The sequence below is a fragment of the Mus caroli genome, chromosome 4 (assembly GCF_900094665.2).
Source record: "Mus caroli chromosome 4, CAROLI_EIJ_v1.1, whole genome shotgun sequence".
NCBI lineage: Eukaryota > Metazoa > Chordata > Mammalia > Rodentia > Muridae > Mus > Mus caroli.
In genome coordinates, this window is record NC_034573.1 from 130,323,452 (window position 1) to 130,336,181 (window position 12,730).

Here is a 12,730-nt window from a genome sequence, read left to right on the forward strand (position 1 = left end):
AGAGAGAGAGAGAGAGAGAGAGAGAGAGAGAGAGAGAGGGAGGGAGGGAGAGGCAGACAGAGGCACAAAGACCAGTCAGGACTCAGACGGAGGGACACTCAAGGGGCACAGAAGGATCAGAAGGACACGACCACACAGAGGGACCCGCGCACACAGAGCTGGAGACCTGGGAGACCCGGACACACAAAGCGGCCGCCGGAGCACTGGAGCCCGGGAACCGGGGCCTGGGCGCCGCGCACTCACCGTCCCCGCTGCTCACAAAGGCTCCGCGCCACCGCGCCTCCCGCTCCTGCCGCGGGCGCCGGTGGCCGGGCCGAGCCCCGCGCCCCACTGCAGCCCCGGCCCGCGGCCTGCAGCCGCCGCACGGCCCGCCCCGCCCGCCCGGTCCCGGGGCGCGCGGCTGAGGTCACCGCTTAACCCCTGGTGGCCTGGCTTGCACGCAGCTCCCCCTCCCAGTTCCCCCAACAGTGATCCTGGAGGGGGCGGGGCTCGGCTCTCCTCCCCTCCCCTCCTCCTCCCTCTTAGGGAAACTGAGGCTGGGGGTAGAGGGACTCCAGGCGACACTAGGGAGACACACACACCTCCGCTTTCCAGATCTGGCGCCGGGAGCCCCTCTACACCACTGCGCCTCTCCTCTGCAGCCCTGGGAAAGAGTCTGAAGACACCAGGCTCCTTTAAATTCCCCCAGCATGATCTGGAGTTCCCTGCGAGGAGCAAAGGGTGCCAGGGCCTGTCCTTAAAGATATTGAGACAGTGATGTGTCTCCACGCATACACTAGGCCCCTTGTGGCTATCCTACATCCACAGGGGTTGGATGCAGCCTGGCAGCCCCATTTCCCAGTGACTAAACTGAGGCTCAAAAATGGGAGTCGCTCGCCCAAGCCCCTCCCTTCCCCCCCCCCATCAAGGAGGCGGCAAAGCCTACTCCTAGCTTTCCATCCTTGCTTGCCTCGAGGCTGCCAAGCGCTGGCTACTCCCTCCCAAGATCCCAGAGAGGGCCTCCGGATATGATGTAACTAATTACAGTTATCGGGTCACTAATTAAGATTATCCGTTGTTGTTAAACACTGCCAGTCACCTCTCTACGTGAGAGGCAATTCACACTCAGACTTATCAGCAATTACTCCTGGGTTAGCAGTCATGTCTGAAGGGTTCAAGTGCAAAGCGGAGGCTGAGATCACTGTCTGTTTGGGACCACAAAGCCGGCAGAAAGGTATTTTGGTCGTGGTAATGGTGTGTGTGTGTGTGTGTGTGTGTGTGTGTGTGTGCGCGCGCGCGCTCGCGCTGGTATTAGGTATCTTCCTCAATCACTCTCCACTCTCTTTTTAAAAGATAGTATTCTGGTTTTAAGTATGTATAGCTATGTATGGGTCTGTGAAGTGCCCACAGAGGCCACAGGTATCAGATCCCTGGGGCTGGAGTTACCAGCCTTTGTGAAGCTTATAGCATGGGTTCCTGGGAGTCAAACTCAGGTACCACAGAGCCAGTCTCTCAACCCCCTTTAGCTTATTTTATTGATGGGGGTGGGGGAGTCTTCACTCCACCTGGAGCTTGCCAATTTGACTAGATTGGCTGGCCAGTGAGTGCTAGCAATCCTCCTGCCTCACAGTGCCAGGCTTCCAGGGTCCTGCCTGGCCAGCTTTCTTTTCTTTTGTTAAGATTTATTTACATATTTTATGATGAGGACATTGGATCCTTTTACAGATGGTTGAGAGCCACCATGTGGTTGCTGGGAATTGAACTCAGGACCTCCGGAAGAGCAGTCAGTGCTCTTAACCACTGAGCCAATCTCTCCATCAACCTGTGTTTCTCCATCAACCTGTGTTTTCTGATTCCCTATGTTTGTTTTCAAAGCACTTTACTCACTAGGTTGCCCTTTCAGGCCCTTCATTGGTTGGTTGGTTGGTTGGTTGGTTGGTTGGTTGGTTTTGTATCCTCTGTTGGGGCTGGGGAGATAAGTCAATAGTCAAGGGCACTTGTTGCTCTTGCAGAAGACCTGGGTTCAATTCCCAGCACCCACCTCGCGAAGTGTACTCATATACATAAAATAAATTAATAAATCTTTCAGCCGAGCAGTGGTGGCGCACACCTTTAATCCCAGCACTCGGGAGGCAGAGGCAGACAAATTACTGAGTTTGAGGCCAGCCTGGTCTACAGAGTGAGTTCTAGGACAGCCAGGGCTACACAGAGAAACCCTGTCTGGAGGGGGGGCCGGGGGGGGGAGGGGAACAGAACCAGAAACAGGCACGTGCCCTGGACCTCTGTTCTCAGCCTTTCAGGATCTGTTCCAGGCTCCATGAGGCTCCCATCCCCTCCCAGAACTACACCAAGACCTGGAATCTCCAGGAAGCCAGCCTTATGCTCCCAACACAGCTGTGAACAGGATGCTGATTTGAGCAATCTCTACCTGGTAGGCAGGTGCTGAGGTCCAGGTTCAAAGGCAGAGGTCTCATTCCAGGTCCCCCCTTGTGCTCCCTCCTGGACCTCTGCACAAGGTAGAGGCACACTGAACCCTTGGGGATTTCATGGATTCCAAGTGGGCACCCCCAAACCCTCATCCACTGAACCCCGAGGTTCTATGCTGTAAACCACCAGCTGCTCTCCCCACAGTCCCTCGCAGTTGCTGTTAATGGCCAACACTTGATCACTGGGAGCTTGGCCGTAAAAAGCCAGAGCTCCAAATACAGCCAGGAGCTGGTGATGCCCGGGTCATGTTCCCTACAGCCATTCCTCTGGGGGCAGCCCCTTCAACACAAGCATCTTCCCCCCACCCCCACCCCCCACCCCAGCCAACCCTCTCTTCCAGCCCAGTGCACCCTTGACACCAAGGCCCATCCCCTGTGACTTAGCATTTTAACGTCACTGTCCCTCAGCTCCCTACCATAAAGAGTCATGTCTGGAGTAGTTAGTTCATGCTTGACAAAAATATGAGCCCCAGCTCTCACAAGCCGGGCCAGCACAGCCTTCTGCCTTCTTCCTCCCTGTCACCTCTCCCTGAACCCTCACCTACCTCTTCCCTCCCTCCTCCAGCTCCATATTCTTTTTATTTATTTATTTTTGGTTTGTTTGAAGCAAGATTTCTCTGCATGGTCCTGGCTGGCCTGGAACTCGCTATGTAGACCACACTGACCTCAAACTCACAGAGATCCCCCTGCCTCAGCCCTTTGAGTGTTGAAATTAAAGGTGTGCACCACCACTCCCAGCCTTTCAGGTTTATGAAGCAGGATCTCATGAGGTAGCCCTGGATGACCTTGAACTTCCTGTACAGACCAGGCTGGCCTCGAACTCACAGATCTGCCTGCCTCTGCCTCTGCCTCTGCCTCCCAAGTGCTGGGAGTGGCGGTTCCCCCCCACTCCCATTCCTTTGATGGGGCAAAAACTGCCCATCAGACACGTGTTTCTGCTGCAGCGGCTTCTGTCCTAGGTGTTGGACATGCACCACCGTGCCTGGTTCTTTTTAATTTTTTTTTTTTTTAGGTTTTCAGTTGATTGGATTTTATTTATTTATTTATTTATTTATTTATTTATTTATTTATTTTGATCTCACTATACAGCACAGGGTGACCTTGAACTCATAACACTGCCTCTACCTCCAGGTCTCCTACGTGTTGTGATTACATGTGTGAGACCCTATGAGCAGCTGTTGCAGTCCACATTCTAAGCTCACTGCAGAGACGGTGTACAAGGGAAGTCTCTGGCCCTTTGTTCTTGCTGTCTCTGCACCTGGCTACTCCATGACACGCGGGGCACTAACAGCTTCTTATTATGTGACTTCTTTGTTCCGCTTGCTTTGCTGTTTTATTTTATTTTGTTTGAGACATTGTCTCGTGTAGCCCAGGCTGGCCTTGAGCTCAAGATCCTCCTGCCTCTGCCTCTTAGACCCTGGGGTAGCACACATGTGCCAGTATACCCTGCTTTGCTTTGATGTTTTGAGACCCGATCCTATTTTATGTCACTCAAGCTGATCTTGAACTTGGTCCTCCTGCCTTAGCCTCCTGGGTCCTAGAATCATAGGCAGGCTTGGTAAATGCTCTCTGGTCACCTCTATATCAATAGCAGTTCTCAAATGACTCTTTCCTCTACCCCGTCCCTGGGAGTTCCTCAGCTCCCAAACATCCCAAAGTCCCCTCTAGGCACAGCAGGAAAGATGCTCTCATACCCTGCCCTAGATATAGTTTCTGGAGTCCAGCAGAGCATCCTCCCAACAACTAGAACAGGAGCCGCTGCGGCAAAAACACATGTCTGATGGACAATTGAGGCCCTGGGTTTCAATAACCACAAAAGGAATCGGGATGGGGGTGGGGGAACAGTCTGAGGACTAGAGAGATGGCTCAGTGGTTAGGGCACTGGCTGTGCTCAATTCCCAGCGCCCAGATGGCAGCTCACAACTGTCTGTAACTCTAGTTCCAGGGCACCCTCACAGACATGCAGGCAAAATGCCAAATGCACATGAAATAAAAAATAAGCTGATTTTAAAAAAAAAGAAAAAAAAAAAAAAAGGTCTGAGAATGTTTCCATATTCCAGAACATTCAATTAACCAGAATCACCCACTAAGCCTCCTGGGGGATTTATTGTGTAAGCGGCTCTTACGGAAGATTCACGGAGGTTCATGAAGATTCGATAATGCAAGATCTCCCTCTCTGTCACCCTGAGCTTGAGAGGAGTGCGGGAAGGAACGGGCAAGGACCGGGGCTGGGTTCCTCTTTGACTAAAAAAAGTCTGCGTGATTTTCCCAAGATCAGTAAACAGACTGGTATCAAAGCTAAGAGGAAGAGACAGAGGTCCCGCTTCTGCCTCCTACTCTGATTCCTGATTTCAGCCCCACCTCATCATAGATCAAGAAGAACCAGCAAGATGGCTCACTACATAAGAGTGCTTACCTCTAAACCTGGTTGCCTTGGGTACAAGCATCCCTAAAACCCCACAAGTGGAAGATGAGAACCAGTTCCCACAGGTTGTCCTCAGACAAGTATGTCCTCCATACATGAGCCACGGCACACTCACACCCACAGACATATAAAAATCAATAACTACACAGACTGGACACGGTGACACTCACCTACAATCCCAGCACTTGGGAGGGAAAGGCCGGCAAATCTCTGTGAGTTAGCTGAAAGCCAGCCTGGTCTACAGAGTGAGCTCCAGGCTAGCTGAGGCTACTTAGTGAGACCCTGTCTCAAAACGAACGAACAAACTAAGAAAGCAAAGCAAAGAAAAAGGGTGGACAAGGAAGTGAACTTCCACAGCCCAGCAGCCACCCTCCAACAGCATCCTAAGCAAGGGTGCACAAGAAGCCCTTCTTCTGTCCCGGTAATGAGACTGAGCCCCAATCCCAAACTGGCATCTTCTACAGAGCCTGAGTCCCATCTCAATCACATTAAAACATGGCTCTGTCCAGCCCCCTGCCCTGTTCGGCTGTACAGGCAAGGAAACAAACAGACGAGCAAGCGTTATAACAGCTTACATTCCACAATGGACTACCAAATCAACACACTGTAAAGAAATAAAAAAAGAATAATGTTGAAATTCAAGGTCTCGAGCACTTCCCCCAAACAATGCTTGTTAGCCCCAAAAGGGAAGAAAGCAACTTCACAGCAAATGCACCCAGGTGTCCAGATAGCACTAACAGGACCAGGAAAGGGGTGTTTGGACCACGTGACCATAGAGGACACAGCATCCCTTCCTTCTCAGGATCCCTGACAAACACAGTCAGGAGCAGAAAGCCAGCAATGCAGAATAAGGCGTTCTCTTCTTAGCGTTTTGTTTTGTTTTGCTTTTTGAGACAGGGTTTCATATAACTCAAGCTGTCCTGAGCTTACCCTAAAGCCTCAGACAGCCTTCCACGTCTAATCCCCTGCCTCCACCTTCCAAGCATGAGCGGCTGTGTCTAGTTTATAGAGTCCTGGGTATCAAACCCCGGGGTTTTCTGCATGTTAGGCAAGCACACTCTGCCAACTGAACCACCTACCCACCTATCTATCCTTTCTCTCTCTCTCTCTCTCTCTCTCTCTCTCTCTCTCTCTCTCTCTCTTCCTTTCTAGTAAGAGCCTTGCTATATAGCCTCTGCTGGCCTGGAGCTTGCCAAGGTCCTCCTGCCTCTGCCTGGGATTATAACCCTGCCCCACCATGCCCTGCACTACATGGGTCTGGGATTTCCATTGTCCCTCTTGCCTCAGGCTCCCAAGTGTTGGCATCGCAGATATGTACTGCCAGACTTGGTCCCCACTGTCTTTTAAAGCGCCAAGGTCACCGATATCAAAGACGGGCTGAAGAAACCTCCAAAAATGAAGGAAATTGAAGAGAATTGACAGCTAAAAACATCTTATGATTCAGAACTCAAGACTTCTCTTACGAAGACCATTGTTAGACAACTGGAAAATCTTGATTATGGTTTGAGGATTAGACCACGGTAAGGTATCATGTGAACTTCCTGATTCGGCTCGCTTTGAGGGATGGTATCCTAGTGAGCAGGAAGCATAGTCCAGTGCCCAGGGTGAAAGACCATGAAGCCAGCAGCTTCCTCTTCAGCATGGGACAGGGGCAACGCATGGGAAGTGTGAGCATATCGGACGTGCAATTTTTTTTTTTTTTTTTTTTGGTTTTTCGAGACAGGGTTTCTCTGTATTGCCCTGGCTGTCCTGGAACTCACTCTGTAGACCAGGCTGGCCTCGAACTCAGAAATCCACCTGCCTCTGCCTCCCGAGTGCTGGGATTAAAGGCGTGCGCCACCACGCCCGGCTGCAATATTTTTTGAACATTTGGGGTCATTTACAAATTCAGACAAGGCTGGCAAGATGGCTCAGGGGTAAATATGCTTATAATGAAAGGCTAGTGGGCCACGTCTGATCCCTGAATCCCACAGCGGAAGGGGAAAACTAACTCCTAAAAGTTGTCCTCTGTCCTCCTCATGTGTGACACACACACAACCATCACATACACACACACACACATATCTCACAGACACACTCATATATACACACATACACATATACACAAACACATCACACAGACACACACACACTCGTGTGTATATATACATATATATATGTATATATATATATATACACACACACACACATATCACACACATATATATGTATATATATACACACATATACACACACACACACACACACACACACATATATATATATATATATATATATATATATATATATCTACATATCACACACACAGGGACACACGTAAATAAAATTTAGGGAAAAGGTCAGATGACTCATTCAGGACAAGTCTCTTCCTTCTCTTGGTCTCAGCTCCAATATCTACATGTAACACAACACGTACCTGTCCTAGCGTCATGACCTGGCCCTCACCATCTGAAACAGAGCAGCACAGGACTCGCACGGGATCCAGCCTATTAAACACGTTCTCTGTCAAACAGTGGGGAGGCAGCACACTAGAGCCTCACCTGAGACTGCAGCTGTGCCCTGCCTCCCTCCCTCTGCCCTGCGCCCACCCCTCCCAGCTGCACATCATTTTGCCTCCAATACTGAGGTCTCCAGAATGGACCCAGAGAGAGGACTGACAGGGGCTTCAGGACTCAGCCTTCAGGAGGCCGCCACCCACTCCTGAACTGAACTTCCATGGAAATGTTTCTTTGGTCTGTAATTGGTGCCATGTCTGGAGTGAACAGACATCTCCCCAGGAAAAGTCACATGACAGGCAGTGGTTCCTTTTTTGTTTGTTTCTTCTTCTGATTGTTTTGTTTTGCCAGACAGGGTCTTACACTGTAGCCCCGGTTGCCTTCCAACTCCAGGCAATCCTCCTGTCTCAGCCTCCCAAGGGCTAGGATTACAACTATGTGCCCCCAAGCCCAGCACAAACCCTGACTTTTACAGAACTATGTGATTTTCTTCATTTATCTTGCGTGTATATGGCATGTGCATGTATGTGTATGCACATACATGTACGTATGTGCATGAGAGCACTTGCCTATACACGCCTGTGCAGAAGCCAGAGGTTCCGAGGTCGTCTTCATATTGTGTCTTGGTTTTATAGTTGAGGCTGGTCTCACTATGTAACCCTGTCTTGCCTAGAACTTGCTGTGTAGACCAGGCTAGCCTCCAAGTCAGAGTCCTGTACTCTTACCCCTGACTTCCACATAACACACCAAAATAGTCATGAAAGCCTTGGTTCTCAGAGAAAGCACCTAACTCAGCTCCCGCTCTATTCCCGTGGTAATGGAGCCTCCAACAAGCCTGACCCTGGAGCTGCCTCCTCCCGGCACAGTAGGTCAGATGGGATGGTGGTCACTTGACCCACACTGAGCCCATTGGCTGGTTGCTCCCAGGAATGTGGAATTAGAAAGCCAAAAAGCTGAGCTGGAAAAATGACCACAAAGATTCTCAGAGCGCAGTCATTGTTCACATTGTGAAAAAAAAAAAAAAATCACAACCAAGTTCATGCCGAGGTTCTGAGAGAAAAATAGAAAAAAATGAAGCTGGAGATGTAGCTCAGGTGCGTGGCTTAGCTGGCAGAGGGCGTGCCTCCCCAGTGTGCACAAAGCCCTGGGTTCAGTTCCCAGCGTCACATAATCGAGCGAGGAAAGGCACACTACCATAATCCCAGCACTCAGAAAACAGGCAGTGGGACAGAAATTCAAGGTCATTTTGACTTTGAAGTGAGTACAGTGGGCAGCCTGGGCTACATGAGCCCCTGCCTCCAAAGAAACCAACAATAAACAGACATAAATAAAAATAATGTTAAGGATAATAGCAAACAGAGCAGTGTCTCTCTGCTTTGCACTGCGTGGACACTTGTGTGTATGAATGTGCCCCCCAGCCCCGAGTCCCCACCCCCCAGGTCCCTCTAAAGAACCCTATTCACACTTTACAATTCACACTTTACAATTCACACTTTACAGATGTTGAGGTTGTAGCACAAAGTCTGTCCAGGTCCAGACTTCCATTACTAATGCCGTGAGCCTCACTCTGTCACTGGACCCTTCCGAGAGCATCTTTACCCCTTGACTCAAAGCAGCCTGTGACAAGAGGTAGGTGGCCTTCCTTGTGCCCTGGCCACTGTCACCATGCAGGGTGAGAGGGACACCTGACTGTCAGACAAGAGAACCTGTTAAGGTCCAAGAGACTTAACCTTAAGTTCCTGTGTCTGCTAACAGACAAAGGTGAAAGGTCACCTTAGAATAAATATGAACCAGGGGCCTCAGAGGCAGATGTGGGGATGCTCAGAACTTCTTCCCACCAGCCCAATGCCACAGGCCCACGTGTCTGGGAACCCTGCCTCACCTACAGCCTCTCAGGAGGAGCAGAGGGAGGGGAGCCCTGGGGCCTCTGAGAATAGGTTTATGTGGCTCTGCCCGGGGCCTGGGCACACAGCCAGAGAGGACAGGAGGCAAGGTCTTTTCCTCCGGGCATCAGGTTACCACCAGCTCAGAGTTGCCGGTCAGCTGACAGAGCCCAGAGCCTGACAGAGAAGCCACCACAGGGCTGAAGGGACAGGGTGAGGGGACACTGCTGAGAAAAGGCAGAGCAAGGGAGCCAGGGACAGAATGGGCCCAGCCAGGGGAACGGGGCCCAGACACAAGGTCTCCAGAAGGGGACAACCTCAGCTGGGGAGGACGGTCCGCAGCTGCCAGGCTGCAGTGACACTGGGCACAGTTATGGCCTGGCACCAGCCCCAGAAACCTCCATTGTCCCCAGTTTCACCGCGCGATGCCTGCCCGGGGCTGGGACTCTCTCTCCCCCAGCTCCCTGGTCCCCAGATGAAAGACGCTTTCTAAGAGCCGTAAAACTGTGCCCTCTCGGAACAATGGGCCCTTCTGTGGCTGCACCCTCCTCATAAACTCCCAGCAGCAGCACCCGAGAAGCTGCAGGCCCCCGGCTTTATAGACTGGCGCTCTGGAGCAGCCCCAACACTCATTAACATCCAGTCTCCCAGTCCTTGTGTGAGGAGGCTCTGCTGGGTCACTCCCATTCACAGAGGCTCACTATGCGCCAGCCCCACCTCCCACCCCCTCCCCCAACCCCAGCAGCCCTGCCTGCCTGAGGCTACATAGCCAGTACCCTACCAGTGAAATCCAGAGCTCACGCCCCGGAGAATGATCGGCTACCCTCGCATGCAAGCTGGGCACAGATCCTAGATCCCAGCAGATGGGATCCAGCACATTAAAGACCTAAGGCAAAGGAGAACCAGGATCTTCCACCACTTCAGACTCAGTCACACTGCCACCATCCATTCCCCGAAAAGCCCCCCGAAACCCTTAAAGAACAAGTTTCCAAGATCCCTTTCCACATGAGGAACGGAAGCACAGAGAGGGCAAAGTAGCCTGCCTGAGACACACAGCAGGTACGCCCTACATCCTAGGTCCACCTCTTACCTCCCCCATGAAATTTCGCAAGCGCGGTTCAGCTGCGTGGCTCTGGATTAAACCCTCCCTAAGCGTCACCCAAGATATGTGGCTCACATTTATTTTTGTTTTCTTTTTCTGTACCATGGAACTGAACTCAGGGCTTGCACGTGCCAGGAAACCACACCATCGCAAAGCTGACATTCTCTCTTTCCTGGGTAAGAACCTTCTAAGGACTGAAGCCCTTAACCCTCCACCTGCTGGATAACCCAGTGTATTGCCCGCCGAACTCTTCAGAGGCAAAAAGCAAGCCTGGGAAAGACAAAGTGGGAACGGTCTTCCCCACACTCCCGCAGAGCTTGTCGGTTTGGGCGTCAGCACTGGACTTGCTTCTTGAGAATCACTGTTCTTCCTGACACACCAGTGTGAGAGTCAGGACACCTGCTCCCCTTGTCTGACACATGTGACACGTATGCCCTAAGTGCCAGGCCATCCCCATGCACCTTTCCAGAAACCAGGAGTCTAGCCGAACATGACAACAATGTGTCCCCAGTCCCTCAATCCCAGGGGGCCACTTGGAACCCCTCCTGGCTCCTTCCATATCTGTGTCCTTGACTCCTTGTGCTATCTGCCTCTCTCAAACTTCTGCTGATTTTCTGTCCACCCCTGCACCCTGCAGAGACAGACTGAGGAAGTAGGGTGTGGTGACATACACCTATACCCAGGACTCAGGAAACAGAGACAGGAGGACTGTAAAATCATGGGTAGCCTGGACTACATAGCAGTTCCAAGCTAGCCTGGGGCTATATAGAGGAGGTCCTACCTCAAAACAAATCCAAAGACAAAGAGAAGGGCGACCTATAGCTCCTGGCCTGGTTTCTTCTAACACACTCCACTCCTGCCTGACAGACAGGCAGGCAGCTATGGCATCTTAGGCCCTATAGAATCCCTCAGACCTGATCAACTAGCAGCCATGGCCAGCACCCAGGCCCTATGTGGAGGGGTTCTCTCATGGCCTGCCTAAACCTGGGAAGTTGGCTTAATGACCTGGCCCATGTCACTATCCCCTGCCACCTCTGCTGAGGAAAGCAGCCTTCTCAGAGGAACTCTGGATTCTGTGGTTCATCAGAGCCAGGCCTGAAGTTGGCAGTGGCCTCATCATCACCTCCCATCAGCATCATCCCCTTCATCACCTCCATCACCTCCATCACCCCCATCATCCATCATCCCCTTCACCCCCTCCATCCATCACCCCCCATGACCTACATCAGCACCATCCCCTTTCCAGGCACTCGCTGGTTGCTGGGTGTTGGGCCTTTCCCTGAATGATCCCATCGGATCACGATAACCTCTCGAGGTAGGAGCTACCCCACCATCCTCTTCTACACACAAGGAAGCTGACCAACAGCAACAACCAACCCACAGCACGAGGAACTGTAGCGCTTGCTCAATTATCTCTCACCTCTGTTACCCCAACTCCCCTGAAGGCAGGATCCTGTCTGTTTGGAAGAGGCATATCTCCAGAACATAGTGTCTGACACTAGACAGGCATTCGATAAATGACTTTTGGATGCATGGTGGATAGGTGGGTGGGTGGATGGATGATGGATGGATGGAGGATGGATGAATGGAGGATGGATGGATGATGAATGGATGATGGATGGATAGGTGGATGGATGATGGATGGATGGATGGAAAACAGATGGATAGATGGATAGATGGGTGGATGGAGGATGGATGGATGGATGACAGATGGATAGATGGATAGATGGGTGGACAGATGATGGATGGATGGATGATGGATGGATGACAGATGGATAGATGGATAGATNGATGGATGGATGACAGATGGATAGATGGATAGATGGGTGGACAGATGATGGATGGATGGATGATGGATGGATGACAGATGGATAGATGGATAGATGGGTGGACAGATGATGGATGGATGGAAGATGAATGGATGATGGATGGATGGGTGGATGGATGGATGGATGGATGATGGATAGATGGGTGGATGGATGATGGATGGGTGGACAGATGATGGATGGATGGAGGATGAATGGATGATGGATGGATGGATGGATGGATAGATGGGTAGATAGATGGATGGATGGATGGGTGGATAGATGGATGGATGGATGGATGGATGGATGGATGGATGGAGGATGGATAGATAGATGGGTGGATGGATGGATGGATGGATGGATGGATGGATGGATGGATATATGGGTAGCTCAGTGTATAGATACACCTATATAGATATAGAGGTGGGTGAATGAAAATGGATAGATAGCCAGGCGGTGGTGGCGCATGCCTTTAATCCCAGCACTTGGGAGGCAGAGGCAGGCGGATTTCTGAGTTCGAGGCCAGCCTGGTCTACAAAGTGAGTTCCAGGACAG

General features: G+C 51.3%; 1 protein-coding gene across 6 annotated transcripts in view; it reads right to left on the minus strand.

The window, feature by feature from the left end:
- The window catches only part of Arhgef10l (Rho guanine nucleotide exchange factor 10 like), a 151,786-nt gene that overhangs the window by 133,850 nt on the left and 5,206 nt on the right, over window positions 1-12,730 (minus strand). For 2 of the 6 annotated variants that reach the window (XM_021159516.1, XM_021159513.1), the window contains exon 1: window positions 244-366. The exons of 2 other annotated variants lie outside the window; for them this stretch is intronic. The gene's annotated coding sequence lies outside the window, so the exon portion shown is untranslated. Of the gene's footprint in view, window positions 1-243; window positions 367-581; window positions 774-12,730 lie in introns of those variants that run through there. 2 more of the 6 variants (XM_029475994.1, XM_021159512.2) reach the window with 2 other exon arrangements.